The sequence below is a fragment of the Jaculus jaculus genome, chromosome 7 (assembly GCF_020740685.1).
Source record: "Jaculus jaculus isolate mJacJac1 chromosome 7, mJacJac1.mat.Y.cur, whole genome shotgun sequence".
NCBI lineage: Eukaryota > Metazoa > Chordata > Mammalia > Rodentia > Dipodidae > Jaculus > Jaculus jaculus.
In genome coordinates this window covers 92,708,428-92,714,896 of record NC_059108.1, presented here as the reverse complement: position 1 = coordinate 92,714,896, position 6,469 = coordinate 92,708,428, and the positions used below count along the sequence as shown (strand labels likewise).

Sequence of the window (6,469 nt, the reverse complement as noted above, 5' to 3'; positions counted from 1 at the left end):
CACTTATTCCTCATTCCTTTAATCTACCACATATACAAGACTTGTGCACACATAGTCTGCCAACAACTAACACACTCTCCTATTTAATGGCCCACAAAATATATAGTAGACACCACTTTAATGCCTGCTTAAACAGAAAGGAACTTAAATCAGAAAGGATGTGTCATTTGCTCAACTTTACTTGTAGTAGTAAATTCAGGGGAGAAGAAAATCCCTGGAATGCTTGAATACTAACAAATACTAGTTCTCCTAACAGGCTCTCCTTTGGTCTTCATTCATAATTAACCATGACAAGAAGCCAAATGGAGCATATATTTAAGAATGAAGAATCTATGACGGGAGGGTGTGACTAGGCCCAGGAAAAATGACGTCAGGGGCATACAGATGGCATTAACAGAAAAGTAAATCCTTCTGCCCTCCTCTGTGTTCTTCTTGTCCCTTAGATTGGGGAACTGCCTTTCAGTGACCCATATTGATATTTTGGTGTTTTGTTTTGTTTTGTTTTGTTTTGTTTTTATTGTTGTTTCTTTTATTATTAACACCTTCTGTGGTGGTTTGATTCAGGTGTCCCCCATAAACTTAAGTGTTCTGAATGCTAGGTTCCCAGCTGATGGATATTTGGGAATTAATTCCTCCTGGAGGGAGTGTATTGTTGGGGGCGGGCTTAAGGGCTTTATAGCCAGGTTCCCCATGCCAGTGTTTGGCACACCCTCCTGTTGCTGTAGTCCACCTTATGTTGGCCAGGGGGTGATGTCCACCCTCTGCTCATGCCATCGTTTCCCCCTGCCATCGTGAAGCTTCCCCTCGAGCCTGTAAGACAAAATAAATCTCTTTTTCCCAGAAGCTGCTCTTGGTTGGGTGATTTCTTCCAGCAATGCGAACCGGACTGCAACACTTTCCATAACTGTAAATAATAACCCATGGTAATTCCCTCCCTGCCTCCATTTTCTTCTTTGAAACCCCACTTTCCATCATATCCCCTCCCCCTCTCAATCAGTCTCTCTTTTAGTATGATGGTCTTGTGTAGGTAGTATCAGACACTATGAGGTCATGGATATCCAGGCCATTTTGTGCCTGGAGAGGCACGTTGTAAGGAGTCCTACCCTTCCTTTGGCTCTTACATTCTTTCCTTCCCCTCTTCTGAAATGGACCCTGAGCCTTGGAAGGTGTGATAAAGATATTTCAGTGCTGAGCACTCCTCTGTCACTTCTTCTCAGCACCATGGTGCTTTTTTAGACATCCCAAGGTCACTGCCATCTGAAAATAAAAGGTTCTTCAACAAAAAGTGAGAGTACCATTAACATATGGGTATGAACATTAGGAGACACATTAGCCAGACACCAGCAGATGTTAGGCCCCTAGGGCTCATGACTACCCTTGTTGTAGGTTTTCAGTATCAGGGAGGCATTCCCTCCCATGGAGCTGGCCTCCAGTCAAATTGGAGGGTGGCTGGTTTTCCCCATAATAGGCATGCCACTATTGCACCCACTGCCTATTTGGCCTGGCTGGCCAAATATAAGGCTTGCAGTGTCCACTCCTGAGGTATCTTCACTGGTGATTTCTCACTCTCCCATTGAGCTGCATGTAGCATAGCTTTTGCCAGCTTTCTGTCAGTTGGTCTACATTGTGGAGGTTTTCAAGCCAGTTCCAGCAGGATTTCTCAGTGAACTTGCAGCCCAAGTATGTAGAATCTTCAGCAATAGGGTCTTACCATCTATTCCTGGTGGAAAACCAAGAGCCTCAGCAATGGCCTTTTATGTTTTGGAGGTATCAGGGACCTCCCTGACCAACATCTCACTGGAAGGTATCCCATTCCTGGCACTGAAAATTTTCTGGTAACAATCTATGGCTCCCAAGTCTTCCATTGTCCATTGAAATAGTCTCCTGCCATTGTTTTTTTTTAATCAGCCATAAAAAGACAGTGAATTACATTTAGCCTTCAAGCCAGTTTGTAAGCGTCTACACTATATCATTAAGATCCCTACCATAGTGGGAAACTTCATATGAATTTACACAAATGACAACAATTTCATCCTTTAGGTATAAACTTCCATGAAAATTTTGTCCCTTGTGACCAAATTTCTCTCTCTCTCTCTCTCTCTCTCTCTCTCTCTCTCTCTCTCACACACACACACACACACACACAGGGGCGGGGTAGAGAAATAACTATATATATATTTACCTCAGGCTTTTATTTCAAAATTAGAAATTTCCTTATAGTTTAAACAATCAGTGCTTAATTGATTAAATTTATGAAGAATTAAAGGAGAAGTAGAGAGGTGACTTGGTGGATAAAAGTACTTGCTGTACAAAATAGAGTTCCAATCTCCAGCACTTCTGTAAAAACTGGATATGGCCATATATGACTGCAAACCCAGTACACCTAGTGGAGGATGGGAGGCAGCAGAATCAGAAGCTCACGGCCCAACTAACCTGGCGAATGTAGTGGCAAGCAACAGACACTGCCCCAAATAAGGTAGAAAGCAAAGACTAACACCTGAAGTTAGTTGTCTTCTGATCTCCATATGCAAGCCACAGTACACAAATACGCAACCACACACAAAATACTTAAAAAAATTAAATAAGTTATCTTTAGGCTAGTAAATTCAGTTCAGAAAGTCACTTTTTCTTCTGTTCACTACTGAAATATATTTTTAATGACATTCATTAAAATTGGTTCCATCTTACAGTATTAAAAAACCACCTTCAAGTTCATAAGACTTCCTATTTAAATAAGTTTGCCCATCCAGGAAATACTTATGCCTCATCCCAGGTAATTGAAAGTATTTACCATCCACTTTGAGTATGAGACTTGGAGCTCCAGACATGTATACAGAGTATTCTAAATTACACATTTTAAAAATGACTGTTATGTCTTCAGCCACAATAGTCAAAGTGTGATTATTTAATCATAGAGGTATGTAAATCTCACCTAGATTGATCAATGGAGTGGAATATTTTATCTCTAGTTCTTAAACACATACCAAAATTTACCCACTTATTGTTAGTAGCCCTTAAAAGGAAATAGAGTGAAATGGTTTATTTTCAAACAAATAGCAAAGACCTTTGAATGTCATGAAGTATTATTCCACTAAAGCCAGTTAAGGTAAACAGGGGATGTATCACTGTTGGGTCTCCTCTCAGCTTAGCTCTTTCTTTCCAGTCTTGAAAGCCACCCATGACTAGTGACTATATATTACAGCATTGTCTATAAATCCTATTCTACTTCTTCCCCTACCTCAGGCAAACTGTCATAGTGATGATTTGAATTTACAGCTGGGCACTGAGGGAGAGCCAGCAGGATAGATATCTGGAAAGTTCTGCTAACATAAACCACTTGCCCTCATTAGCCCTGCAGTATGAATGCTAGTTGACATAAGGTGTATAATTAAGAGGATATAACAAAATGTGCTACAAGTCTTTTGCTGTCCTATGGTTAATTCTGGAATATATGACAGGACACTCCATGATATAGTTCACAGGAGCAGAATACTTTTTCCAACATTATTTCAAAATGTTAAAGGACTTCTTTGCTTTCCCAATTGTGCTTTCCAGACTCAGCATCACAATGTTCCTCAGGACTTTCAGCTACTATGTCAACAAAAGAGTCAAAACCAGTAAATTCACATAGCTTGTATTATAGCCTTGTTTAGATAACACATTCTCATACAATCAACGCTAATAAGTCTTTAGGACACAGAATGTATCAGTTACTTTCTCAATGCTATGAAACAAAGACCTGTCCAGACCAAATTAAGGAAGAAGAGACTTTAATTCAATTTGCAGTTCCAGAGGATAAACCCCATCATTGCTGGAACCAGAAGCCAGCATTATATGAGGAGGGATGAAGTAGAGAGAAAACAGGGTAGACTATTAACAACACCTGAAATTTCACCCCCCAGTGACACATTTCCTACAGCAAGGTTCCAACTCATAAAGGTTCCACAAACTCCTTGAACAGTGCCACCATCTTGGGTGTAAGTGTGCATACATATTAGCCTAATGGAGGCATTTTGAATTCACACTATCACAGTAAGAGAAGAGTACTTGCCGGGCGTGATGGTGCACGCCTTTAATCCCAGCTCTCGGGAGGCAGAGGTAGGAGGATTGCTGTGAGTTCGAGGCCACCCTGAGACTCCATAGTGAATTCCAGGTCAGCCTGGGCTAGAGTGAGACCCTACCCTCGGAAAAAAAAAAAAAAAAAAAGAAGAGTACTCGAGTTTAGCATGCATTCATCTGAAAATCAAAGATATCTATGTAACACTATGGCTGCCTTTTAAATTAATTAATTTATTTATGTATTTATTTACTTATCAGAAATAGACAGAAACAGATAGAGTGTGAGTATGGGCACACCGGGGTCTCCTACAACTTCAAATAAACTCCAGAAGCATGAGCCATTTTATGCATCTGGCTTTACATTGGGGACTAGAGAATTGAACCTGCACTATCAGATTTTGTAAGCAAACAACTTTAAACATTGAGACATCTCTCTACACCTCTTGCTATTACTTAAAAGTAAAATTAGTCACTAACTTATTAAGTGATATCTACTATATTAATATTTCTTCAATCTTTACAACAGAAACTTTACTGAGATGTCTTACCAAGCCAACTTTATTCTTGCTTCTTCCTACTCTCCAGTTCTCATAAGCAGTATTCCAACAGTGAACCAACATGTGTTGTCGTGGGTTAGTGAGACAGTAAGTGACAGTGCAGACTAAATGAGGCACAGAGGTAGGTGGCAGTTGTGATCTAAGTCATGATGTGAATGTATATTACAATGTGTATTGGTTTAAAAGTTACTTTTAAAATTCAAGTTTTACAAAGAAATAAGAGCTGAGCTCAACAGTTGTATTTCAGGTTTCAAAGAGTATATTGATTTGTTCCACAAAAATACAACCTTTAGAATAGGGTCTACCATTAAAAGCTCCTCTAGATTGGGTTTAAAGTAATTCATCATTATTCTCCATGTCTCATTTATCTTTTGTAACTAGCAAACAGGAGAATTAAATGGTAATGTGATACAAATAATCACATCTGAATCTCTCAAGCTTTGACAATTTCACTAATCTCAGTCATTCCCTCAGGAAAGAAAAATTACCTTCTCATTCATTTTATGACTTCGGTAAAGGGTAAGATATAGGAACTGCTAATATTTTCCAACTTAATAGTCATTATGGCATTTATTTATGCAACAAGCATATTTATTTTTGTTTATTTATCCATGTATTAAAAAACCTGGGCTGCCTCAATCTAGAAACTTTAGTAAGAACCAACAGCAGCTTACTAGACAGAAGACTAAGGATCAGAATTCCCAGATGAAAATTGTTCACAAGAAAAAAGAATGAGGACACAGTTACAACTTATCAGCAGCTGCATGGCAGGCCATGCAAAATGGCGGGAAGAACAATTTTTCTAGTAATCCAAATTGGAACTGTAGTCTATCAAGTCCCAGTTTGCTTTTTAAATCTCAAACTAGCCAGAACTATGCTGGAGCTAAATTTAGTGAGCCACCATCACCAGGCGTTCTTCCCAAGCCACTGGGTTCCAGTTTCATTTAATCCTTCAGCTAAGGAAATAATGATATTTCAACTTAAAACCTTACTTAAAGTACAAGTTTAAGATGAAGTACTAATATTTAAATTTAGCACTGTTTACATAGTCATGAATTGGTCTGAACCAAATTGACTTAAGGAGGTAAAACTTGTAATTTACAAGTATAATCAAGACTATCATTTATGTGCTGTTTGCATGGTGACATATCAGTGCAATTTAAATAATTGTACTTGATACAAGTGAAACATTCACATTGATTTGGGAAATAGCTGACTTTTAAAATCGTCTATTGTGGAGACAGTAGTTTACAGTCAGTCAGGTTATAGCTGAAATATACAGGGACTGAAAAATGTAGACATTAGGAAATTAAATGTCCTAAAGGCACCTAACTGCCAAAAGAAAATGAATTATTACTAAAGATCTCATTTTACTAAATTGTACTTACTAATTGGTGTATGTGTGAAGGTCAGTCAGGGCTTGCTAGAACAAAGCAGTCTATGCCCAAGTGGCCCTTGTTTTTGTATCTCACTCTAGTCCAGGCTGGACCTGAATTCAGTGATCCTACCTCAGCCTACCAAGTGCACTGGGATTAAAGGTATGTGCCACCATGCCTGGCTTTGTCTGTTTCTTAAGTATAGTGGATATGCATCTGCCTGCAGACGGACTATTTTTTTTTTTAAACTGATTTAAGTACCTAGAGAAGAAAGAGCTATGTAAATACATGTAATAAGCTTGTAACATATGTAAAGTTTTCTTTCATCCTACAAAGACTATTTTAGTATGAATTTGCTGGATGTATCACCATGGACTTTTTTCTATGAGGGCCTAATTTTAAAGGTCCCCAATTATTTTAAAGAAGCTTACCCTCATGCTAAAGTGCCAATGTGTGTAAAATTGATTTGGTTTTAAG

At 38.6% G+C, this 6,469-nt stretch overlaps 1 pseudogene; it reads left to right on the top strand.

The window, feature by feature from the left end:
* The first annotated feature begins 5,192 nt into the window (after positions 1-5,192).
* On the top strand, positions 5,193-5,767 carry LOC101594601 (annotated as a pseudogene).
* Positions 5,768-6,469: the final 702 nt, after the last annotated feature.